General features: G+C 42.6%; 1 pseudogene; it reads left to right on the top strand.

The window, feature by feature from the left end:
* The window catches only part of LOC148147051 (putative G protein-coupled receptor 139), a 79,875-nt pseudogene extending 75,050 nt beyond the window's left edge, over window positions 1-4,825 (top strand).
* Window positions 4,826-27,962: the final 23,137 nt, after the last annotated feature.

The raw sequence follows: 27,962 nt of genomic DNA, 5'->3' as shown, positions 1-27,962 counted from the left end.
TGCTCTTCTGCTATATTCAAATACTCATGTTATATTTCCACCCTCCAACTGCTGCGAACTTTGGATACATTTTCACGATGACTGTGCCGAGCTCCAATATTTCCAATGACACTTCTGTTAGAAATCTAGAATGTTGAGTACCAATTTCTGGAGATACGTCAGCCATTAATTCCATTGCATGCCTATCTTTAATACGTATATTGCTATCTGATAAATTATACAAGCAAGAGGCAAGTGCAAGATGAATAATTTCAATAAGTTGAATCTATAGTGATGATTTTGGCCCACTCTCAATGTATTCATTCATTCAGCTATGTGTGCAATCCTTATATAATTATCTTGTTAAGGAAACTGTTAAGAAATTATTGGAAGCTGAGATTGAATTGTTGTCTCACAGTAGGTCTCACTATATAAAAGCAATGTTTTAATATATTTGTTTAACTTTTAAATTTAAATGCTTCCGTGACAGAAAGTAAAACTAAACTTTCCTCCGAAGCTGCAAATAGATTAAAGAACTGTACCCTAAAACTTGAAAACACAGAGGAGAAGATCTGGCGAAGGAGACGAAGAAATGAACAGAAATTCAAGTAATTTTCAATCTTATAATTAACCTTAATTGTGACATGATCCTGAGCTGACGCTCTCCATCTGCACCTCTGCTGGGACCTTGTCAAAATCTTTTCTAACTGACATGTTCAAGGATGTCACGGCACACATTGAGATTAAGCGGAACAGGAATGTGTGTTGCATGGTTTCGATTTATTGTTATATACCTTACACCACAAGAACATCCAAGTGTTATGGATCAGGAAAGAGACCCTCAAGCCTTTTAAGAAGGTAGCCTCGAACTTTGTTTTTCAAAAGTAGATGCACACCAGATATACTAGGAGTAACGCAGCTTGTCAAACCAATTAAGTTCAAGCAAAACAAAATTCATTTGCAGACTAAGGTTGAAACGTGAACACAAGCGAACAATATATAGTACAATTTATCTAAACTGGTAACTCAACCGCCTCTAGCGCACCATCATGAAGTTGTTCCCCTTCGTGCAACATCCGATAAACACGCCCTTCAGCAAAAAGATAACTTCGAACAGAACTGTTTACAGGCAGGAACGTTGTCAGTGAGAAAGTCCAGACAAGTAACATGTGTTGAAGCATGGAAACCCGTTTCACTGCAGCTGCTTCTCCAGGTCGCCAGCATTTTCTTTTGACTCCCTGTCACAAACTAAACCAGACAAGGAAAAAAAAATCCTGAACACATCTTGTAAAAAAAAAAGAAGGAGTACATAACATGGCTAAAGGGACTGCATCATCACGCAAGGCGGTAAAGAGCACCCAACTGCGAATATTTAGCCTGCTTCCGGTTAAATGAAGGCAATGAACCAAGAATGAATTTCATTCAAATAAGGGGTTAGTGGGGATGCATCAGTTACAAAAAAGGCAATTTTCCATGTCCAGTTTCTGAGTATTATTTTCATAACGGACTCGAGGAGATTTTCTATTAAATATTTTGTGCTGTTATGAGCTGATTTTCGATCAATTGATGCAGCTCACATTCCTGAAAAAAATATGTTGTAAACCATCCCATTTTATAGCACCAACACAAACTTCGAACATTCTCATAATGAAACGAATGGCCACATTCTCAAATTGGTCAACGTTTGCCCTGGAGCTACCCAGAAGTGGCGGTGATGTCACCATTAATTATGTGGATTGGTGCTTCTACAGACAACTGCATGTTCTTATCCACAATTCGCATTGTTCTGTTTTGCATGCCACATCTCTGGAAGCATCTATCACTCTTTGAGGCTGTACTCTGATGTATGACTAGAAAGCCACCTATTGCAGAATGATACATTATGAGGCCAATTTGATTGGAAAGGCATTCAATGCATCCATTTTCTGGAAGTTATCACCTCCAAACTGATGCACATTTATTGTCAGCATTACCCGAGGAAGTGGAACAAAATTCGCTAAGTGGAGGATGGAGATAAACGGGATATCATGAGATTAAGGACACTGAATTAGCCCCTGACTCTTTGGTACTTACAGTAATGGCAGTGCATTTCTAAAAGCGTTGAAATACATTCCAGTCTTGACTGGTGGTTGGTGTTTATTTGAGTGATTGCTGAGAGAACGCTTCTCATAGATGGAGCGGCTGGGCGTCTCGATTCGGAGATTGTATTGGCATAAGAAGCCATTCGTTGAAGATGGAAATGGTGAGAAATTACATCGATCAGTTCATTGTGAGTCTTTTGAAATCTCTACCGCTGATTGAAGTGTTGGCTTGATTCTTCAGTAGCATCGAGTTTCAGATGGAGAGTTTCTGGGCTATGTGGAGACAGCAAGGGAGGGCTGGAAGACCATAGAGGACGGTACAAGTCAGGAGATGTTCTGAATGGATGGTGTGAGCAGTCTTGATGACAGAAATGTCACTCTCAATCCTTACTGTGATTCTGTAACGATAGTACTGCAGCATAGCACGTCGTGGGAAGTTTTGAATAGCCTTTTTAGCAATTGGAACTCGTGCACTCAAAAAACCAAGGATGGTGGCATGAAGTTCTTGAGGATGACTGGTTTATTTTTCGCAAAGAGGCCAGCTCATCCAGGAGTGTGGATAACGAAAGGCCGGGATTTGAACTAGAATGGCAGAATGAAATGGAAGAACAGAAATTTAAAGGAGAATATGTGCGTTCCTTCTCCCATATAATTTTGAATATGGTCCTTGGGAGAACTGACATGTCAATGGTTTCGGGATGTGGATGGCAGAACGTTTACCAAATTGTATTATTAACACGTTATATACAATTCCAAATGACTGGTCAATCCTGCAATGTCGGAATTATCATCGATGAACTTTGTTCAGGACTTGCTCAGTTTTCGAGAGCAGCAGAGGAGACCCAGAGACTTACAAGTGCTCTACACCTTCACTGTCGCATAGAGAACGAAATCTTCACTTTTGCTTTTGGTGATGTCTCGCTGATGCTGGAGGAAAATAAGTCATACAAAATAGAAAACAAGGGGAAGTCTTACAGACCAGTTTCGTTTCACAGATGTATTTTATCAGCATGCGGTTGTTGTTATCAGTTGGATAGCCACGACGTTATCCCTGGGAGGAATTGCTAACAATTTAATAGGATCTGATAGTCACACTTCCAGATGGACTCATAGAACGCCCTTCAGAAAGCAGGCATTGACCAGCAGCAGAAAATACTAAGAATATCGTGGAGTCTTCAAGCTAAATAAAGGTGTTCACTGACCAAGAATTCAATGGCAAAGGAAATCAGGCTGCCCGCATATTTGAAAGCTACCATTGCAACATTCAGCGGCCAACAAATAATTTTCATCAGCTACAGACAGCACCAAGGCATGATTACAATAAAGAAGAAGACATTCTACCCATTTCTCTCTGCATCCCCGTTGATATAGCCATTTAATAAATGGCACTGCCGATGTGTTCTCCCTTCAACCCAACACACTTTTCTCTATCAGATAATTCAAATTTCTTAGCACTAAAATAGGCCTCCTTAATCTTGGGAACCACATTCCAACTTCGAACCACTCACGGTTTGAACTGTTTTATCTTCTGTCATTATGGCTTCTGCGAATTACTTGGCATCTCTTCTCTCCCATCCTCCCCCCCCCCCCACCCCCACCAAGGAGTTTCCTGTTATCTACACTGCCAAAAAGCGTTATTGTGTCGAATCATTAATATGCAAAATCGTTGTTAAGCTCAATTTACTTCTAAACTGCACACATGATGCAACTTGCTCATTACTGGAAAAATTCTTGTGAACCTCATTTACATTCACTCAATAGCTTTTACATCTTACTTAAATGGCAATGCCTAGATATGGATTCAATATTCTTGATGATGCTTAAATACATTCTACATTAAGCTCACTCAGCCTGAATTTCATATGTACACTGTATCTTTATCAATAAATGCTTGGATGTTATCTCTTTTCATCATCCAAGTCTAATTCGTTAAGCCATCTGCAGCGATGAACATGTATTGAACTGTTTGTAGCATCAACCTGATAAAATATGGTAAGGTTCGCACCTCTAACCCGTGGGAAGTGAACACAGAACTTCATGCCCAAATGTCAGACTTCCCTCTTGGATGACAACAACCTGATTATGACCATATTCTGCACAACAGCGAGACCGAAAATATCAGTTCTGTTCAGTTGCTATCAATGGTAAAACTTTATTGTGAATCGATAAGGTGGTGCTTTGGAAACCAAGCCACTTTGACCAACATCAGAATGATTATGTTACATTGTACAGATTTAATATCTCGATTTTGGCCGGACTGAAAAAACAGTCAAATTGGTCTTTGTTCGAGTAAATATGTATTGACATTAAAATAAACTATTTGTGAGAAAAAGCCGGATGATATCTCCGCTATCTGGGTGTAGAGATTGACAGATAGGATGATCGGTGGCAAACGGAAAACATCATGACTGTGAAGAAGCATTCAGATGCCCATTTGTGATTCCAAGACATACGCATTTATAGAATAAGTACAGAAACGTGGGTTTTGTAGTGTCAAGTGATTGGTTTTGACTAATACAAATTTTATATGCTGAAGGGACTTCTTCTGTGTTGTAATCTCCTATGTCTATGAAATTTGTACTGACAGCGAGAACACTCGAATTAACCCACCTTGCATCCAGAGACTCACACCCATCAGAACAAGGATAAGAATCAGACACACAGTAGAACAAACACGAAACTCCAGTGCAAATCTTAATAAGAAATTTGCAAAGGATTTAACGAAAGTAGATGAAGAGGACATGCTCGAACGAGTCAATGCCTAGTGTCTCAAGCAGAAATGCGCACTTCTGAAGCAAGTGGTGAAGAGTGTAAATTGTATACTGTGGTTCGCATTGAGACAATTCGACTACAGGAGCAAGCATGTCTTGTGGAAATTATGCAGGACCTTGTTGAGACCCAGCCTATGGAATTATGTGAAATTTTGGTCCCTTCATCAGAGAAAGAAATTTCAGTGCATACAGTGATTGAATCCGTGGTGGCACTGATGGTTTACCAGAATAATTCTTACGGTGGCAGGATTGTGGGAACGCTTAGTCAGCATGAACAATTTGTACCACAGGATCTGTTTCCGTGCTCTTAGACTCGATGACTCGATGAGTGACATATAAAGACACAATGGAACACTTTGGGTTATGTTCACTGGCGTTTCTAATTAATGTGGAGCTCGTACAAAATTTAGTTTTCTAAAGCGATTGGACAGGATACATGCTTTTAGGATGCCTGCAATAACTAGGGAGTCTCAAGGCCAGACATCACAGTCTAAGGATACGGGTTAGGAATGAACGAGTCTTTACCCAGAGAGCGACGAATCTGTAGAACTCTCTGTCACACAAAGTTGCTGAAGTCATTACACTGAATATTCTTCCATAAGCAGTCCAAACAATTGTTTTGGTTGAAAGGATCAAAGGTTATGGTACAAAAGGGGAACAGAGGACTAAGGAGACCTGATTTTATTGAACAGCAGAGCAAGTTCAACGGTCGGAATGAAAGACTCTCGCTCCCATTTTCTACGTTTCTCGAGGTTAATATAGAAACATGCGATTTTTGTGGGACAGAACTAGTCCTGAAACATTACAAAGTCCAATCTGTGTTACTGAGAGGCAGCAGCAACTTGGAAGATCGATTCAGATGAAAGGAGAATGAAAGCCATTGCATCTAATTTTAAACTGGGACTTACAATTATCAGTAAAATCTGAAGTTGAAACATATATATCAATGAAATGTAATGAACTCACGATCAGTTTTATCGCACTCACCTCTTACATTTATGTATACAGAATCACTCATAGAAGCATTTAGCTTTTGTCCCTTCACATCGGTTTCATACACTGACTCAAGTAACGTCCTTCGCCCAGATCAATACTTGTGACCGTTAAAATGCCAGCATTGCTGCTGGCGTTAAATGATTGGGTATCAGAGTAATTCGACGCTTCTGTCTCTAAATACAATATGGTGGCCGAAATTTTCGGAGGGCTAGTGCTGTTAATGATGATTGTGCTGCCTTCAACTGCTTCACGAGAATCCACTGATATATTCGGTTTCTTTAAATCTACAATTGAAGGAAAAATGCCGCGTTTCTTTCTATGCTCAATATGTAGAGTCAGAGAATCCAACAACACGGAGATAGGATGTTTTGCCAAACCGATCCATGCTGACCTAAATGTCTATCCACGCTAACCCAATTTTACCTGCTCTTGGCTCATGTCCTTCTCATCCTTTCTTATCCATATATTTGTGCGTGGACACAAGATTTTGAATTTCACTTAAATATTTGAGGTTGTCATTAAAAGAGAGCTATTTATAACGGCGTCTGTACATTTTAAGAATAGTTCATGTTAAAATTGCATCAAGTATATGTTCACCACAGAAAGCTTATGCACAATGGAACATGGAGGTGTCACGATCATGGGGTGGAATTGTATAAACATAGCCTGCTTTCCAGCTGGTAGATTTGGGTTCATTTGCATTCAACTTACAAGTTTCTCATACACCTCTAAACCGAGCGATAACACGAACACAGTATCACTGCAAAGCACGTAATAGCGGCTTTCTCTCCAATTGCACACACACCTGTCGATTGATCAAGGGAACTCTCAGGCGCTGTTAGAGTCAAAGTGCTGTACAGCATGGAAACGCACCCTTCAGTCCAACTTGTCTATGTCGGCAAGGGATCTTAAATTAACCTAGTCCCATTTGCCAGCAATTGGAGCATATCCCTCTAAACCCTTCCTATTCAGACATCCATAGAGATGTTTTTATGAACGTTGTAATAATACAATATGTTCCTCTGGCAGTTGCTTCTATATGTACACCAGCCTTTGCAAGATAAAAAAAAATGACCTTAAACCTCTGCCCTCGACATTTGGAAACACGAACCCAAGGAAAGAATCAGGGCTCTTCAACCAATCCATGCTCCTCATGAATTTAGAAACTTCTTTGAGCTCAGCAGTCTGCCTCCGAATCTCCAAAAAACATTAGCACCCGCCAGGTCAGCATCCTTTTGCCGCTCAAATTCTCCAACCCTGTCAACATCAGGGCATGGTATATTGGTGAGACGATACAAACGGCACGACCACGGACAACTGGATACCATGCAACAATGACCACGTAAGAATGTTCTCTCCCAGTCGGTGAACACTTCAATGATCAAGGGCATTCAGCATCCAATCTTCTGGAAAGCGTCCTCCAAGGCGGCCTTCGACATGCACAACAACGTAGAATCACTGAGAAGGAAGGAAACCAAGTTCCATACGCAGGAAAACAGCCTCAGTGGTGGTATTGGGTACACGTCACGCTCCTGAAAACTTCATCATACTGTTCTGTCTTTGCAAAATCTTCCTTATTGACCCATGTTAACTTCATCACCTTGGTAACGTGTTGTGATGTCTAAACCTTCAATGGTTTGCACTGTTTTGGTTTACTTGCTGCTTTGGTTAGACCGTCGGCATGTGACTCTGATAACTATCATGTTATTCCAGCCATTTGAGCGGTCTCCCGCACCACCTCTGCCTTAATTAATTGTATTGCAGTTAAGTTCCTTCACTTAGTACTCAAGTGTTGACACTTTACTCACACCGTCTGAAACATTTGATCAACTGCAGAGACTTATTATTTAGCCTATCTAGTCACACCATTGGCATGATCTTTTGATCTCTCTGCCTATTGGTATTTCTTCCTATAAAATCCATACCTGCATGATTTTCTTCATTTCACCTGAGGAAGGGAAATACTTCAAAATCTTGCGATTTCAGACAAACCTGTTCAACTGTCATCTCATGTCATTGATTTCTGATTCTTGCAGTATGCAAGTCCATGAATTCACACTAAATGGGCCATGCAGGGTCAGTCTTCCGTGCTTTACGTAACAAGTAACAGGATAAGCTCAGTCCACGTGACACTTGCATTCAATTCTCACGACTTCCATTCAATACACACACCCTCGGGATGGTAATGGCCAGCCAAGCAATTCCTGGCTCAGTTTGGGATTCGTTCTGAAAGGCAAATCCACTCTGTTAGTTTGCTGTCATTTCCAAGTAACCAACCCGTTCTGTGAAACTGAATACAGCATGGTCGTGCGTAAATGCCAATCGTGTCGAAAAACAGGTAATCTCCACTCCTTTGCATCCACCTGCAATTGTGACCCGAACAGGTTGGCTGTGTTTTGACTCCAAAGATCTTCCTTTGATGTTGATTGTCCTTCATGTCAATTTCACTATGTTTCATTATTTGGCTGTCCTTATAGAATTTGAAGATTTTCGGGTGATCATCTGCTGTCACTGTACAGGTTATGGTGACCCTCTCTGCTTTCACATACACCCCACTTGACTGATTAAGTGATGTCATTGGTGATTTCAGAGGATCTGTAGTGATGAGATAAATGGTAAAGAACAAGTATTCATATTATTTGTTTGGACTGCACGTCGCCATAGGTATCATTCGCTGGGAAGATGTTTATGGTCCATAATTGATGCTTGATATGGAGGTGACAAGTGTTCTTCTTGAACCTAATGAGCGCATGTCCTCTCGTCAGGCCTACATCAGCATTGGGAATAATAAGTCTGTGACCCAAATTCAGTGATCTAAGGGCTGTAGCATTCATCGTGTTTTAAGAAAGACCGTTTCAAGCCACCTGGAAGAGACATGACTGATCCCTTTTCATCAGATTCGTTAGATTTAGTTCCAATGTAGGACCAGGCCAGAACTCACCAACCCTCTCCTATTACCCTCATTGAATTATTGTAAAGGGGTAGCCTTGGCTTCAGCAGTTCAATTTATTTGAAGACAGGTCTCAGATGCTGTTTTCCAAATTTGATCCGAATGATCCATCTCCAGGCTTTCATCAAGATATAGTTTATACTTACAACACAACCAAAGCACAAAACAAATGTGGAATTAGCACCGTTTTATTTTATTGAAATCCCGATCAAGATAACATGTCATTTAAAAACTAATCATAAACTGTGCCAATATATGCGGCATCCCATAAACTCGCCCCTTGTGTAAAATGCAACTCAGCAAATCAGGTTTCATGTTCGTGTGCTGTTCTTTCACTTGCACAGCAGAGAGACAGGGATGTTGAGCTACTAGCGTAAGCAAGCCACTTGGCTCAAACCTTCTTACAAAGTGAAAATAAAAGCCTTCATGGGTTAGTGTCCGTCCAGAAACGGCCACTCGTCATTCTTTGGTGTGATTCAAAATGAACATCCCCGGGAGAAATGTCCATTTGATGCCAGAAGGAGACATTTCATCATCACTATAGCGACATTTCAAGAGAAACACAATGGAACATCTCTCTCGGAAAGGGACACAGTGTTGACACGTTCTAGAGGACGGAGTCAAACAGATACTACATCTTTCAGAATAAGTAATTTCACTATTTCCTCCCAGTACGAGCCTGTCTGAGCCCACCCACTTGGCAGCACAGTGACTCTGTGGTTAGCACTGCTGCCTCACTGCGCCAGGGACCTGTGTTCTTTTCCCGCCTCAGGCACCGATCTGTGTGGAGTTGCACATTCTCCCCGCGTCTGTATGGGTTTCCCACGGTAGCTCTGGTTTCATCCCACATTCGAAAGATGTGCAGGTCAGGTAAATTGAACATGCACTTCCCATAATGTTAGATGCATTAGTCATGGGTAAGTCGAGGGTAGGGGAATGGGTCTGGATGGGTTAATCTTCAGAGAGTTGGTGTGGACCTGTTTGGCCGACGGGCCTGTTTCCATACTGCAGGGAATCTAATCTACTCTAACCTCAAACTGCCATCAACGTTTATCTTTGTCCATGTAGTCTGATTCTCAAAACTGAAGCAAAGTGGAACTTGAAAGTACTTTGCTGTCTGGAACAGGTGATAAAATACACCCTGATTGTTTTTTTTCTCCCTGGCTTATTTCGGCCTATTTTGTATTCAATGGTCAAATAGTGCAGGTGGAAGGGAACTTTCTCTACTTTTCCACAATTCCACTATTCTGTTTCCTCCTAGCAACAGACCATGTGCTCCATTGTCACCGAAAGGTGAGCGGGAAGTCATTGCGGGCAATCTCTGAGAAACAGGATGGTATGTCTTTCTGTTATCAGGCACAGTCTTATCACAGTCTCCAGGACGGTGTTAAAAGGATATTAATCATTGCGTAATCAGTAACTTTACTACTTTCTGTCCATGTGAAGTGAGCTTATATTTCTCCATGGAGTGCCAAAAATGACGCTTTATGGTTCTGGAACGTGTGGGAAAATAAACATTTTCCCCTGGTTGAATTCGGTCTTCTTTGCATTTAAAGATTTAAAAATCAAATTGAAAGGGATTTATTTTTTCTGTGTCAGAATCATTCCTGATATTGAAATCTCAGACTTAAGGATGCTCGTTTAAAGCAGATATTTGTAGGAAATTATTGTCGAAGATAATTGCGAATCTGTAGAATTCTGACTCCCAGAGGGTAGTTGATTTTGAATCGGTTGTATGTTAGGGACTGTGACAGTCAGATTTGGAATCAGTAAAGTAATCCTGTGCGATGTTGATAAAGTTTGATAGTCGTGTTTGAAGTTTATCAAATCATCCAATTCTCATTGAATAGCAGCACCGCCACGATGGGCTGAATTCCATTGCTTCATCTACTGTGCCTGATGGTCTAAATGCTGTACCAGAACAATCACATATTATCGACGCATAGTTCCAACGAATTGGTTTCCCAGCTTCTGAATCAAGCATTCCTGGAAGCAACAAGTTACAATTTCATTGCAAATGGTATGATGTGATACCATGCGCCACAGACGACAACACAGTTGAAATCAGAATCAGGGTGAAACCGGAGGTAATGTGGGATTAATCACTTTCCTGTCAGGAAAAGATGATCTCACAATCCGAATCTTCAAATCATGTTCCACTTCATTGTGCAACATAGTGAATTCGCACTGAATGGACTTTGCAGGATGGTTAGGGTCATGCTCTACGAAACAAGCAATGGTGCAATCTCAGCATGCCTTACATCTGGGTACGATTCTCACTTATTTTTATTCAAAACACAAACATTCGGTGAGGAGGAGACCAGCCAAGCAATTCTGGGCTCTGTCTGGTGGTCAGTTCTGAGATGTCGATCCACTCTGTTGTTTGGTCACTTCAAAGTAAACAAACCATTTCGTGACACTGAATGCAACATCAATTTTTGAAAGTACCAAAAGTGCACGTAACAAAGAGGTAACCTCTGTTCCCTGTCACCCACCTGCGATAGTGACGCGCACAGACTGGCTGGGCTTCGATTCTAACCATCTTCCTTTGATGTTGATTCCATATTTACATTGGTATTCGCCGTTTTATCGTTCATCGTATGTCCAGAATTTTCCTACATTGTCCTTCTCGACAATTTCACCTTGTTTCATTACCTGGCTGTGATTGTAGTGTTCGAATGATTTCTGATGATCATCTGCAGTCACTGTGCAAGTCATGGTGACCTTCTCTGCTTTCACATACACCCCACTCGGCTGATCAAGTGATGTTACTGGTGTTGTTGGAGCATCTGTAAATGTGGGATAAATGATAAGAAAAAACAATCATTTATATTCCTTGTTTCCCCTGTAGTGTACTGTAAGTGGCACTAACTGGAACAATGTTAACGATCCCCTCATTGCTTGATAAGTTGGTGGTGAGCAGTATTCTTGTTTCATTATTGACGAAGGAATTCTGTCTGAAACGTCGATTCCCCTGCCACTCGGATGCTACCTGACCGCCTGTGCTTTTCTGGCACCACACACTTTAACTCTGACCACCATCATCTGCAGTCCTCACTTTCTCTGAGTCATCCTGAACCACAAGACCCCATGTGCTGTAGTTAGAGCCAGAACATCATTCAATTGAGAATGTTGAAACTTTGGCCAAGAGGCTGTGATCGAAGAGATGATATACCACCAAGTCAGACCAGGGATTGGCTTTCAGGGAAATTTGATGCTGGTGATATTCTCATGTATCTCCAAACTGACTCATTTAAATGGCAAGGGTTTGGAACGTGTTATTCAGTGAGAGGAAGTGGGTTAATCGCTGCTACATTAAATGACTGATGAAAACGTTCGTTCAGTGCCAAGTGGCAGATTTTTACTTGGTCAAATTATATCACTGACTGTTGGCTTTCTCAGCTTGGGTTCCTGTTCTGGACAAGACCAGAGGCTCCACCCCTAAAAGGCCTACATCCAACACTACACAACATTGCAAAGAGTGAAACCTGATTCGACCGTTTATATTTATATAAAGGCAAGTAGAAGGCATTGTATTCTGTTATGAATCGATTGGGTTCACAACTAGGCTTTAACCGAAACACACTTTAGTCTTAGAACACAGTCAAATTTCAAAAATTGCATAGCTTTAACTCTATTGAAAGGTCTATCGAGATAGTGCTCAATTTGACCACCAATCGTTCACTGTTCTGATATAGGCAGCATCCAATAAATGAACCCTTGGCTAAGTTGCAATTCGGCAAAACAGAATTTATTGTCATTTGCTGTCTTCGCACTCTCACTGCAGAAAGAGGGCTTTAATTGCTCGTGTCCACAGCCAGTTGCCTGAAACCTGATCATTAACTGAAATACAAATGTAAAAGCCTTCCTTGTTTTGTGTGAACTCTGAACACAGCCACTCATGATCCATTTTCCTCATTAAAAATAAACACTCATTCGGAACTCAAAAGCTGTTTACTAATTGCTGGTCTGAAGAAGGCATTTCGATACAACGGTGGTAACACCGCCATGCAAAAGAAACAGGAAAGCTCTGTCAAAGGGCACATATTTTCACATTCCTGAGTACTGAGTCTAAATGATATTTTGAAAAGTGTAATCAGTGACTGTCCTGCTTCAGCCCTGGAATGTGTGTTCATTTTTCCCATGGAGTGTAATTGGCAAAACAGCAGAATAATGAAACTTGGTGATGTGTTGTTCTGCGATGGGCAGGAACAACGGCACTTTCTATTCACTTGATTGAATTCCGATTCCATTGCATTCAATTGTTAAATAATTCTAGGTGGAAGAGATTTCTAAAATTCAATCCGTCTCCACTTTTCCACTATTCTCTTTCCAACTAGCAAAGAACCACGTGCCGCATGGTCACAGAGACACGAGCAGGACTTTGGACACTTTCTCTAAAATAAACAGTTTATTTGAAATGGTTAGGTATTGGGAACATTCAGATGTGTCGCAAAGGTATATCAGCAATCTCTGTTCCTGTAAAATCACCTACAACTGTGACGGTCAGAGAGTTGCTGTGTGGTGATTGCAGCCATCTTTCATTGATGTGAACTTTATATTGGCATTCGGACTGCACTTCCTGCATTGCATTGATCACAGTGGGGAATGAAATGCTGCTCTTCTAGACTTCTTCAGTGTAGCACTGCTCTTGGCTTCCTCTGTAACTGTAGAATATTCTGGAGAAACGATATTTGACCACAGAACAAGTGACCGCAGCCTTCTCCTGAACGACATACACTCCAGGTGCTTGATCCAGGGAGATCTCTGGCGCTCATGCGCATCTGTGCCAAAATGGGTGGCCCAGTGACTCAGTGGTTCGCACTGCTGCCTCACAGTGCCAGAGACCCGGGTTCTATTCCTGCCTCAGGCGACTGACTGTGTGGAGTTTATGCATTCTCGCCGTGACTGCTCCGGTTTCCTCGCACAGTCCAAAAATGTGCAGATTAGGTGAATTGGCCATGCTAAATTACCCGTAGTGTTAGGTGTAGGGGAATGGGTCTGGGTGGGTTGTGCTTCGGCAGGTCGGTGTGGACTCGTTGGTCCTGTTTCCACACTGTCAGAAATCTAATCTAATTAGATTAACTGAAAACGTTTAAGGGGAGTCCGTGATACTTTGTCCAAAAGCGTTCTGTACGCTCATCTTTCAAGAGTCACTAAATGGTTAAATTTGCCTTAGCAGAATTATTCACCTCCCAGCAGAATGGCTTAGATGTGGCTCTTTATTTCAGGTCATGCGCGGGTTTCACGTTACTTTATTTCCATATCAGGGTTGGGAGCAACAGTCAGGTGACGGCAAAGCGTCATATTCTGCAAACAGGCAGGGATGCACCGGGAAACAGATGATTGCATGGTGATGTCACCATCAAATGCGCCTCCCTACTTTCGAAATCCAAAAACACCCTCAAGCGCTGAGGTGAAAACCCAATTGTAACAGAAATACTGGCATGCATTGTTTTAATAAACAAACAATAAACTCAATATTAAGGCCAACAGAAGGCAATCTATGATTTATCACGTTCCACGCACGACATGTTGTGTAATTCACCAGATAGGCCTTGAGATCACGCTTCCCTTCACCGTGTAATTCAGTGCATTCACACTGAACGGATTTCAATGGTGACTTGCATCCAGTCAGTGTTCAAATTCTTTCTCATTTTCATTAAATAAACAAACGCTTGATTAAAAGGTGCGCTGTTGAAAAAATGCAGGGCGCTTGTTTGGCGTTGATCTCTGAGATAGAAATCCATGCCTTTGGATGACTCTCACTTTAAAGCAACCAATCTGTTACACCACGTTGAATGCAATTCGATAATTGGACAAATTGTCTCTGTTTCGTTTCACTCACCTGCAATAGTGAGCCGTACAGACCGGCTGAGGTTAGACTCTAACCGTCTTCCTTTGATGTTGACTGTCTACTTACATTGGAATTGGCCGTTTTGAACTTTGCCATTCACCCGAAATCTTCCCACATGGCCCTTTATGTCGATTTCCTCATGTGTCAGTTTTGGGCTTCCTTTGTAAAAGTCGAATGGTATATCGTGAAAATCTTCAGACACGATGCAGATTAGAGTGACTATCTCTGACTCAACGTACACTCCACTTCGATCATCAAGTGACATCGTTGGTTTTCTAAGAGGATCTGTAGGGGTGAGATACAAAGGCAATTACTAATTGTTTGTGGATTAGTGAGAGGTAGACATCGCCCGCGAGAACAGAATTTATTGCCACTTCCGAGCTACCCATTGGTATGTTGAGGGTAAGCTGCTTTATTGGACCCTGCTGTCCATGTCCTGCAACATGATCCATAATGCCGTTAGGGCGGGAGATCCATAATTTTGACAGAACGTCATTGAAGGAACTTCAAGATGTTTCCAAGTCAGGGTAAAGAGTGGCACCTAGGAGAACTAAAAAGTGCTGATGTTGAAAGAATAATAGAATCCAGGCAGTACAGAAAGATGGCTTTTGGCTTAACTGGTCTTCAACAAGCCACTAATGAGCATTGTATCCAATGCACATACCCCATTTTTACCATGATTTGAAGATGTTGGTGTTGGACTAATGTGTGCAAAGTTAAATCTCACACAACACCAGGTTTATAGCCAAACAAGAATCACTAGCATTTGGAGCACTGCTCCTTCGTCAGGTGGTTGTGGCATGTAAGATTGTAAGACCCAGAGTTTATAGTAAATGTCTACAGTGTGATGTAAATGAAATTTAACATTGAGAAAACCCCAATTGTTTGTTAAATCTCTCATCTCTTAGAATGACCATGTTGGCTTCAGTACTTTCATATGTAAATCGCAAAATATCCAAAAATTACATTCTCAATGAACTTTAACAATTGGTGCCATGTCGGGCAAGATAATTCTTTGAAGGTGTGAGATGTACTGTGTGAGACTGTGCCACGACGTTCAGACTGATTCTAATCTAAGGGCGGATTTACAGAATCTTACAAGCTCAGTTCTTTCATATGTAAATCAGAAAATGTTTTTTGCAACTTACATTCCCAATGAACCTAAACAATTGGTGTCATGTCGGCCAAAATAATGCATTGAAGGTGTGAGATGTACTGTGTGAGACTGTCTGTGCCACAATGGTCAGACTGATTCTAATCTAAAAATGGGCTTTCCAGAATTTTACATGGTCAGTTATTTCATATGTAACTCGCAAAACGTATTTAGAAGTGACATTCTCAAGTCAACTTTAACAATTGGTGTCATGTCGGTACCGATAATGCATTGAAGGTGTAACCTCACTCTGCCACAAACCCAAGGACAACCTCATGATGCTACACTTCTCCAGCTTCCACCCAAAACATATTAAAACAGCATCCCCTATGGTAATGTCCTATGCATACACAGGATCAGTTCAGGTGAGAAGGAACATGATGGGCATCTGGAAGTACTCAAGGATGCCCTCATAAGAACAGGGCACGATGCTCAACTCATCGACCGCCAGTTCTGATGAGCAAGGAACCGTAATGACTTCCTCTGGAGGCAGTCACAAACTGCATCTGACATGGTACCTTTCATTGTCCAGTACTTCCCAGGGGCAGAAAAACTACACCATGTTCTTCGTAGCCTGAAACATATTATCAATCATGATGATTACCTCGCCAAGTCCTTCCCCACACCTCCACTTCACGCCTTTAAACAATCACCAAACCTCAAACAAATCATTGCTCGCGACAAACTGCCCGGCTTTCAGGAAACTACCACACAACCTTGTCGTGGTAAATGCTGCAAGACGTGTCAGAGTGTGGACATGGATACCACCTTAACAAGTGGGAGCACCTCTCACCATGTACGTGAAAGGTACTCCTACGACTCAGCCAACGCTGTCTATCTCATACGCTGCATGTAAGGATGCCCTGAGGCATGGTACATTGGGGATTCCAAGCAGAGGCAACGGCAAAGGATGAATGGACACTGCACAACAATCAGACAGGAGTGTTCCCTGTCATTCAGAGAACACTTCAGCAGTCAGGGACATTCGACTCGGAATTTCGGGTGACCATCCTCCAAGGCAAACTTCGGGACAGACAATAACGAAACGTGGCCGACCAGAGGGTGATAACCAAGTTCAGTACCCATGGGATGGCCTCAACCGGGATCATAGGTTCATCTCACACTACAGGTGACTCCATTGCACTTTCCACACACAAACACACACACACACACACACACAGAGGCAGATGCACAATAAGACAATCGCACACACACAAACTGCTACACACACGCATACACACTCCTATAGACACATACACTCACCTTCAAACCCATTCACTCACGCAGACCCTCTCTCATGCACTCACACATTATTCCCACACTCACACACACTCTCACAGACTTATACCCCTTTACACTCACTCTCACACAATACACACACACACACACACTATCTCACAGAAACTCATAAAACCCTCCCTCACGCATATACGCACACCCACATTCACATATAAACACATAAGCTTGTGGCGTGAATTTGAAATGGCAGGATTAAGTTTTATTTTGCTCAAACCCTGGCTGAATCTAGTCAGATTCTGTAAACCTGTTTAGATTAGAATCAGTCTAATCCATTGTCGTTTAACCTTGGTTAACCATTCAGCCAGTTCATCCATGGACTGTATAGGTCAGTTTAACATGGCCAACCCACCTAAACTGTACACTCGTGGACTGTGCGAGGAAACCACAGGACAAGGCTGAAACCCGCATTGATAGGAGGTGAACTGTCAATCTCTAAATAGTCGCCTGATGTTAGATGCAATCCCGAATCAACGGAGCTATCAGTCAGCAATGATAAATAGTGTGTCACCAAAAAGATTAAGTCTCGTACTTCCCTGTTGTTTGTAGCAGGATTTGAAACCATGAGCCCAGAAAATGATCACGGAATTCCACATTCACTAGAACAGTGACACTACCATCATACAAGACGAACCCAACCTATGGATGTAGGTTTACTTGCTGAGCTGGGAGGTTCATTTCCAGACCTTTCGTCACCCAACTACGTGGCATCCTCAGTGAGCCTCAGGCGAAGCAGTGTATATGATTCCTGCTTTCTATTTATATGTTTGGGTTTCTTTGGGTTGGAACATCGCTGAAATGATGTGCATGACTCATACTTGAACTGCCTCCATTTGGATTTAAGTGATTGGAATACTGGAAATAATTGCTGGTCAGGCATCATCTGTTTGTGCGGCAAGAAGGCAAGTGATGGCCAGGCTATTAAAATTCAATCCATTCATGTAACTTGCTAATTGATATTCCACTCAAAGGCGTCAAGGGGTAGTATATATTAATTTAGTGAAACGGCAGGACGGACATTGGAATTATGAGAACAACACGTTATTCGGTAGCAAATTGCAGGATTAGGGTGAGAGGGGAAAGATATAAAAGAGACCTAAGAGGCAACAATTTTTCACACAGTTGGTGAACATTTTCAATCAATCACCCCCGCTGTCTTCCTTCAGCTAGCCAATGTCTGATCCAAACCGCTAAATCACCTTCAATCTCGAAACGCTGTATTTTGTGCAATAGCCTTCCGTGTGGAAGCTTACTATCGCCTGGCAGAAGTTAATATGCACACATCAATCGCTGTACCTTCATACACCTGTTTGACACCTTCTCGAAGAACTCAGTGAGGTTATTGAGGCATGACGAATCCTTCTGTAAACCGTGTCGTCTATCCATATTCAAATTACTCCTTTTCAGATGATACAAATCTTATCTCTTATAACATTTTCCAACACCAGCCCAGAATCGAAGAAACTCTTTCTGACCTATAATTATCAGGTTTAAGCCGAGACCCCTTCTGAAACAAGGGTACAGCATTTGCTGTCCTCCACACTTCTGACACTCCGCCTGCCGACAATGAACTATAAAGATCAAAGCTAAAGTCTCTGCAATCTTCTCCCTGGCTCCCCAGAGAATCCGAGCATAAATCCCTTCCAGCCCAGGGGGATTATCTATTTTCAGATTTTGCAAAATTGCTCAAACCTCCTCCTTGTCAAACACAATATCATCTCATCTAGAACCTTACATCTCCGTATTCTCACTAACATTGCCCTTTTCCAATGTGAATAGTGATAAAAAGTCTTCACTAAGCTCTTCCTCTAAGTCCTTAGTTTCCACGCACAACCTCACACTGCTATATTTGATTCGCCTAATCTTCCTCTCGGTAAAAACAATGACTGCAGATGCTGGAAACCAGATTCTGGATTAGCTGTCCTTTATTCCTGATGAAGGGCTTTTGCCCGAAATGTCGATTTCGCTGCTCCTTGGATGCTGCCTGAACTGCTGTGCTCTTCTAGCACCACTAATTCAGAATCCCTAATCTTCCTCTAGCCATTCGTTGTTCCCTTATATTCCTATCAAACGCATTAGAACTTTCCATGATCATATCCTGTAGCAACTGCTCATATCCACTCCTGGCTCTTCTTAGACCTCTCAATGGATCATTTCTGGCTGACCTATAACTCTCAAGACACCTGTTTGAGGCTTCACACTTCGTCCTCACATAAGCCTCCTTTTTCTTCCTGACAAGAGCTTCAACTTCTTTAGTAAACCATGGCTGAAAGGTATTTATTTATCAAGGACCCGCTGTAGCAACTCCTTGAACAAGCTCCACAGTTCACGTGTGTTCATTCCCTGCAGTTTCCTTCCCAATCCTATGCATGTTAAGTTTTGCCTAATCGCATCATAATTGTCTTTCCCCCAATTATCCCTCTTTGCAACCTCGGCCCAAACTACCTCAGTACTCAAACATTATCTCAGCTGCTGTAATACTACTCTTGATTAACAATGCCAACCCATCCACACCAGCCCCAACCCCTTTTAGCATCTTCTCTGTTCTTACTGAAATATCTATATCGTGGAATCTGCAACAACCATTCCTGTCACTCCTCTAGCTACGTCTCTGAAGTGGCCACGACATCGAAATCCCAGTTGCCAAACCACGCTGCAAGTTCACCCATCATATTCTGGATGCTCCTGGAATTTACGTACACACATTTCAATTCAAAATCCTGATTGCAGGTGCGCTATCGCGACCTCGTATTCCTATCCCTGACTTCTTTACCCTCAAACTCCTGTACACTGAAACTACAATGCATAGTTCTATCTTCCTGCTGCATTATTTTAAAACACCTCCCCCAAAGACCATTTACAATTCCGCCCCCAGCACAAAGATATTGGTACCTCTCTGGATTATTTGAAGACCATCCTGTTTTAGAGGAGGCACCTTCCCCAGAAAGTGCACAAATTATCGCCGAATCCAAAAACCTCTCTTCTGCTCTAATCCTGCAGCCACATGTTCAGCTCCGCTCTTTCCCTGATCCTCGCTTCACCCGCCGGTGGGACGACCAACAAAACAGAGAGAGCATCTCGGTTGTTCTAGCTCGAAGTTTCCACCCTAGCTCCCTGCATTTCTGCCTGAGATACCCATCTATCTTCCTACTCTCTTTGTCGGTGCCAATATGCATCACGATTTGGGCCTGTTCCCCCTCCACCGCAAGGGTCACAAAATCACGATCAGAGATATCACAAACCCTGACACCTGGGAGCAAACACACCGAACATCAGTCTCCGTTGTTCCCACAAAACCTCCTACCTGTCCCCCTAACAATGAAATCCCCAATGACAAAAACTCTGCTCCTCTTCCTTTCCCCTTTAAGCAACAGAGACAGACTCTGCGCCAGAGACCTGCACCCTATTGTTTTTCCCTGGTAAGTAGCCCAACCCCCAACAGTATCCAACACGGTATTGATGCTTTTAAGGGGAACAACCACACGACTTCCCTGCACTTGCTGCCAGTTCCGCCTCCTACTCCTGTCGGTAGACCCTCTACCTTCTTCACGTGGCTGTGGAGGAATTATCTTGCTGTAACTCCTCTCAGTAACCGCCTCTGCCTTCTCAGTCATCCAAAGAAAATACAATTGCAACCCTCTCCAGTTCCCACAATGTGCTGGAGTTGGTTGGGCATCAACAAATAAAGTCAGCAGGGGCAATAGAAGTGACCCTAACCTCCCACGTACTGCAGGATGAACATTCAATTGCCCTAACCTCCTTCACCTGCTCCCTGAACTTAGTCTGAGTCACGACATAGATACAAGTGTTGGATGAACTGCTTAGAAGTTCCAACATGAATCCCAGTTCTACAACAGGACGAGACAAAAACACAAACCACTAACCTAAATACCACAGGTGGTACCATACAAAATAGACCATAAAGAATGACCACAACAGGATAACGTTTCCTGAGATAAAAAATAGCAACAGGATTTATTTCTTTCGGCTCTCCATCTTTGCATCTGTAGCCTTCTCCCCAGCGCCATGTGCCAGGAGTCTCTTCCAGGCTCTGCTGCTCAATACAATGTGCTTGATCGTAAAAATATTAAGCAGAAGAATCAAAACAAATGGAACACATGGGATTATAATGTGGTGGAGAAACTCACAGCACCACACAGACCCATGGACTGTTCAGAAACGAATAGAAACTTGTGAACATGAAATACTAGAAAATGTTCTTTAAAAAGCTCAGGACAGTCACCGTCCCCAGAATTATAGCTGCCATTTTCTCCTGGCAGTATTGAATTTTCAGTTTCTGGCAACAAATGGCCACAAATCGATCAAAGGTGAAAGCGACAGGGAACCACTCAGAACAATCAGTGACTGCATCAAGGAGGACAGCGTGGATGTTACAACCTTGGATGAAATACGGTGCTGCCCCATACAAGACAGGGGTTTGTCTCAAAACTGCATCGAGGATAATGACAAGTAGATCCGCAGTGTCCATGGCCACCGAGTAACAAGTAATACATTTTGTAAGTGCCACACTTTCCCCATGACAGGACTGAAATAGTTATTAGGTTGTCTATGAGGAGCAACACATTTTCAGCTCTGATCTCCAGCATCTGCAGTCCTCACTTTCTCCTGTAATGTAATGTAATCTAATCAAAATAAGAGCAAGTCGGGTTGAAGGCTTCTTTCTAAAAGTACTTTCAGGGGGTGTGACTTGGTCCGTAACAAGAGCCATAGAGAGATTGAGAGGGATTGTAACTCATATAACTCATATAACACCTTCTTCATTCTCCTATCTGCCTGCGACTCAACTTGCAAGGAACTACGAACCTGCACTCCAAGGTCTCTTTGTTCAGCAACACTCCCTAGGACCTTACCATTAAGTGCATAAGTCCAGCTGAGATTTGCTTTCCCAAAATGCTGCACCTCGCATTTATCTGAATTAAACTCTATCTGCTACTTCTCAGCACATTGGCGCATCTGGTCAAGATCCCATTATAATCTGAGGGAATCCTGTTCACTGTCCACTACACCTCAAATGTTGGTGCCATATGCAAACTTTCTAACTGTACCTCTTATGCTCGCATCCAAATCATTTATGTAAATGACGAAAAGTAGAGGACCCAGCACCGATCCTTGTGGCACTCCACTGGTCACAGGCCTCCAGTCTGAAAAAAAAACAACCCTCCAACACTACCTTCTGTCTTCTACCTTTGAGTCAGTTCTGTATCCAAATGGCTAGTTGTCCCTGTATTCCATGAGACCTAACCTTGCTAATCAGTCTCCCATGGGAAACCTTGTCCAAGGCCTTACTGTTCACAACATCTTTCGGATAGGAAGGAGATGAAGATTATTCCAAAAGTGGCTCACGGAGTCATTATGCAGACGTCGACAATCTTTGAGTTTTGGAGAACGATCAAGAATTATAAATTCAGAGAGAGTCTTCAAAAGTTTTAGACAGACGTTGAGTCATACAGTTATAGATTACTACAGCACGGAGGCAGAAACTTTAGGCCAATATGGTTCACGCTGACAAGAATGTCAGTCCACACGCACCCTGTTTCCATGTACGTGGTCCATACCTTTCCAAACCCTTCCAATCCATGCGTGTGTCCAAACGTTTTTTAGATTTTGATAACGGGTCCACCTCAATCACGACTTTTCAATTTTGGTAATGAGTCCACCTCAACCACTTCCACTGTTAGCTCATTACTTATGCGTACCACCCTCTGTGTAAAAACGTTTTGCCCATCAGGTTACCTTTTATTCACTCCCCCCTAACATTAAACTGATACCCTCTTGTCCTTGCTTCCCCAACACTGGGAAGAAGACTGAGTGCAGTCACTCTGTCCGTTCCTCTCACAATATTATGCACTTCGATAAGGACCCCCCCACACACACACACCCTGCCGCAAGTGGCCTGCACTCTGAAGAAAAAGTTTGTTCATCGTCTCCTTGTAACGTATACCCTCGAGTCCTGGCAACATTATTGTAAATCACTTCATTACTCTTTCCAGTTTAACAACAGAGCTGAAAAATGTGTTGCTGGAAAATTGCAGCAGGTCAGGCAGCATCCAAGGAGCAGGAGAATCGACGTTTCGGGCATAAGCCCTTCTTCAGGATATTCCTGATGAAGGGCTTATGCCCGAAACGTCGATTCTCCTGCTCCTTGGATTCTGCCTGATCTGCTGCGCTTTTCCAGCAACACATTTTTCAGCTCTGATCTCCAGCATCTGCAGTCCTCACTTTCTCCCAGTTTAACACCAGCCTTCTGAAAGTAAATTGAGCAGAACTGAACACAACGTCCTATATAATTGCACATAACTTTGTAACTTCTACACTCAGTGATCTGGCTGACGAAGGCCAGTGAAAAAAATGTCTTCTTCACTGCCCTGTACATGTATGTCTTCACTTTCGGACGTCAAGTTTAATAGGAAATCTTTGAGTGTTATTGAGTCATAATGATCTGCATAGTCATAAAGTACTCAGAGCCAATCAGCGATCTTAGAGTCACAGAGGCATTGAATTATTGAGAGTCAGAGAGCATTGACATGCGACAGATAATTATCATGAGTCAAAGGGTTCATTCTCAATCTGGGTGGGTTGCTCTTCGGAAGGTCAGTGTGGACTTGTTGGGCCGAAGGGCCTGATTCCGCACTGTAAGTAATCTAATCTAAAAATTGGTTTGATCGCTAACTGAATGGAACGTTCAAAAATAATACGGACTTGCTGGATAATTGTGTGAAGCAGAAACCCTGGGTGGCTTGTCCCAAATTTATTTGGAACCCTGTCTCGATTCATTCCACGCTAACTTACAGTCATGGATCATAATTATTCTTTCCATAACTGCCTTACCACTTAAGTGTGTGTCTGTGCATCCTTTTAAAATATGGAGCCACCAGTCCTCAGAAATAGTGAACATAGTCAATTTCTGCGGAGACTCTCTTCATTACTCAGATTGATCATGTGGCGATATGTACAAAACATTACATTTTCCACTTAACTGTTGATTACCAGAAATGGCTGTGTGTAGGTCTCGCACAAAGATGACACAGACACACCAAATTCAATGTCTTAGTTGATACAGAAAGAAATTTCAGGTTCCTATTTAATAAAAGAAACTGATGATCATTTTGTTACACTAATGTGTTAATCTATTGTCACTCCTCATAGACAACCTAATGACTATTGCAGTCCTGTCAAGGGGATAGTGTGGGACTTACAAAATGTATTACTTGTTACTCGGTGGCCATGGACACTACGGATCTACTCGTCATTATCCTCGATGTAGCTTTGAGACAAACTCCTGTCGTTTATGGGGAAGCACCATATTTCATCCAAGGTTGTAACATCCACGCTGTCCTCCTTTACGCAGTCACTGATTGTTCTGAGTGGTTCCCTGTCGCTTTCACCTTTGATCGATTTGTGGCCATTTGTTGCCAGAAACTGAAAATTCAATACTGCCAGGAGAAAACGGCAGCTGTAATTCTGGGGACGGTGACTGTCCTGAGCTTTTTAAAGAACATTTTCTAGTATTTCATGTTCACAAGCTTCTATTCGTTTCTGAACAGTCCATGGGTCTGTGTGGTGCTGTGAGTTTCTCCACCACATTATAATCCCATGTGTTCCATTTGTTTTGATTCTTCTGCTTAATATTTTTACGATCAAGCACATTGTATTGAGCAGCAGAGCCTGGAAAAGACTCCTGGCACATGGCGCTGGGGAGAAGGCTACAGATGCAAAGATGGAGAGCCGAAAGAAATAAATCCTGTTGCTATTTTTTATCTCAGGAAACGTTATCCTGTTGTGGTCATTCTTTATGGTCTATTTTGTATGGTACCACCTGTGGTATTTAGGTTAGTGGTTTGTGTTTTTACTCATCCTGAGATTCATGTTGGAACTTCTGAGCAGTTCATCCAACACTTGTATCTATGTCGTGACTCAGACTAAGTCCGGGGAGCAGGTGAAGGAGGTTAGGGCAATTGAATGTTCTTCCTGCAGTACGTGGGAGGTAAGGGTCACTTCTATTGCCCCTGCTGACTTCATTTGTTGATGCCCAACCAAGTGAGCACATTGTGGGAACTGGAGGGTGTTTCAATTGCATTTTCTTTGGATGACTGAGAAGGCAGAGGCGGGTACTGAGAGGAGTTACAGGAAGGTCGTTCCTCCACAGCCACGTGAAGAAAGTAGAGGGTCTACCGACAGGAGTAGGAGACGGAACTGGCAGCAAGTGCAGGGAAGACGTGTGGTTGTTCCCCTTAAAAGCATCAATACCGAATTGGATACTGTTGGCGGTTGGGCTACTTACCAGGGAAAAACAATAGGGTGCAGGTCTCTGGCGCAGAGTCTGTCTCTGTTGCTCAAAGGGGAAAGGAAGAGGAGCAGAGTTTTTGTCATTGGGGATTTCATTGTTAGGGGGACAGGTAGGAGGTTTTGTGGGAACAACGGAGACTGACGTTCGGTGTGTTTGCTCCCAGGTGTCAGGGTTTGTGATATCTCTGATCGTGATTTTGTGACCCTTGCAGTGGAGGGGGAGTAGGCCCAAATCGTGATCCATATTGGCACCGACAAAGAAGGTAGGAAGATAGATGGGTATCTCAGGCAGAAATGTAGGACGCTAGGGTGGAAACCTCGAGCTAGAACAACCGAGATGCTCTCTCTGTTTTGTTGGTCGTCCCACCTGCGGGAGAAGCGAGGATCAGGGAAAGAGCGGAGCTGAACATGTGGCTGCAGGAATAGAGCAGAAGAGAGGTTTTTGGATTCGGCGATAATTTGTGCACTTTCTGGGGAAGGTGGCTCCTCCAAAACAGGCTGGTCTTCAAATAATTCAGAGAGGTACCAATATCTTTGTGCTGGGGGCGGAATTGTAAATGGTCTTCGTGGAGGTGTTTTAGAATAATGCAGCAGGAAGATAGGACTATGAATTGTAGTTCCAGTGTACAGGAGTTTGAGAGTAAATAAGTCAGGGATAGGATTACGATGTCGCGATAGCGCACCTGCAATCAGGATTTTGAATTGAAATGTGTGTACGTAAATTCCAGGAGCATCCAGAATATGATGGATGAACTTGCAGCGTGGTTTGGCAACTGGGATTTTGATGTCGTGGCCACTTCAGAGACGTAGCTAGAGGAGGGACAGGAATGGTTGTTGCAGATTCCACGATATAGATGTTTCAGTAAGAAGAGAGAAGATGCTAAAAGGGGTTGGGGCTGGTGTGGATGGGTTGGCATTGTTAATCAAGAGTAGTATTACAGCAGCTGAGATAATATTTGAGTACAGAGGTAGTTTGGGCCGAGGTTACAAAGAGGGATAATTGGGGGAAAGACAATTATGATGCGATTAGAAAAACCTAACGTGCATAGGATTGGGAAGGAAACTGCAGGGAATGGACACACGTGAACTGTGGAGCTTGTTCAAGGAGTTGCTACAGCGGGTCCTTGATAACTAAATACCTTTCAGCCATGGTTTACTAAAGAAGTTGAAGCTCTTGTCAGGAGGAAGAAGGAGGCTTATGTGAGAACGAAGTGTGAAGCCTCAAACAGGTGTCTTGAGAGTTATAGGTTAGCCAGAAATGATCAATTGAGAGGTCTAAGAAGAGCCAGGAGTGGATATGAGCAGTTGCTACTGGATATGATCAAGGAAAGTTCTAATGCGTTTGATAGGAATATATGGGAACAATGAATTGCCAGAGGAAGATTAGGGATTCTGAATTAGTGGTGCTAGAAGAGCACAGCAGTTCAGGCAGCATCCAAGGAGCAGCGAAATCGACGTTTCGGGTAAAAGCCCTTCATCAGGAATAAAGTACAGCTAATCCAGAATCTGGTTTCCAGCATCTGCAGTCATTGTTTTTACCGAGAGGAAGATTAGGCGAATCAAATATAGCAGTGTGAGGTTGTGCGTGGAAACTAAGGACACAGAGGAAGAGCTGAGTGAAGACTTTTTATCACTATTCACATTGGAAAAGGGCAATGTTAGTGAGAATACGGAGATGTATGGTTCTAGATTAGATGATATTGTGTTTGACAAAGAGGAGGTTTTAGCAATTTTGCGAAATCTGAAAATAGATACGCCCCCTGGGCTGGATGGGATTTACGCTCGGATTCTCTGGGGAGCCAGGGAGAAGATTGCAGAGACTTTAGCTTTGATCATTATGGTTCATTGTCGACAGGCGGAGTGTCAGACATCTGGAGGAAAGCAAATGCTGTACCCTTGTTTAAGAAGGGGACTCTGCTTAAACCTGATAATGAAAGGTCAGAAAGAGTTACTTCGATTCTGGGCTGGTGTTGGAAAATGTTATAAGAGATAAGATTTGTATCATCTGGAAAGGAGTAATTTGATTATGGATCGACGACACGGTTTACAGAAGGATTCGTCATGCCTCAATAACCTTACTGAGTTCTTCGAGAAGGTGTCAAAACAGGTGTATGAAGGCACAGCGAGTGATGTGTGCATATTAACTTCAGACAGGCGTTAGTAAGCTTCCACACGGACGGCTATTGCACAAAATACAGCGTTTCGAGATTGAAGGTGATTTAGCGGTTTGGATCAGAAATTGGCTAGCTGAAGGAAGACAGCGGGGGTGATTGATTGAAAATGTTCACCAACTGTGTGAAAAATTGTTGCCTCTTAGGTCTCTTTTATATCTTTCCCCTCTCACCCTAATCCTGCAATTTGCTACCGAATAACGTGTTGTTCTCATAATTCCAATGTCCGTCCTGCCGTTTCACTAAATTAAATTATGCTACCCTTTGAAGCCTTTTAGTGGAATATCAATTAGCAAGTTACATGAATGGATTCAATTTTCATAGCCTGGCCATCACTTGCCTTCTTGCCGCACAAACAGATGATGCCTGACCAGCAATTATTTCCAGTATTCCAAACACTT

This window comes from Chiloscyllium plagiosum, unplaced genomic scaffold (assembly GCF_037043375.1).
Source record: "Chiloscyllium plagiosum isolate Xiang-an unplaced genomic scaffold, Cpla_swu_hap1 HiC_scaffold_18, whole genome shotgun sequence".
In the NCBI taxonomy this organism is placed as follows: domain Eukaryota; kingdom Metazoa; phylum Chordata; class Chondrichthyes; order Orectolobiformes; family Hemiscylliidae; genus Chiloscyllium; species Chiloscyllium plagiosum.
This window is presented reverse-complemented; position numbering and strand designations above follow the sequence as displayed.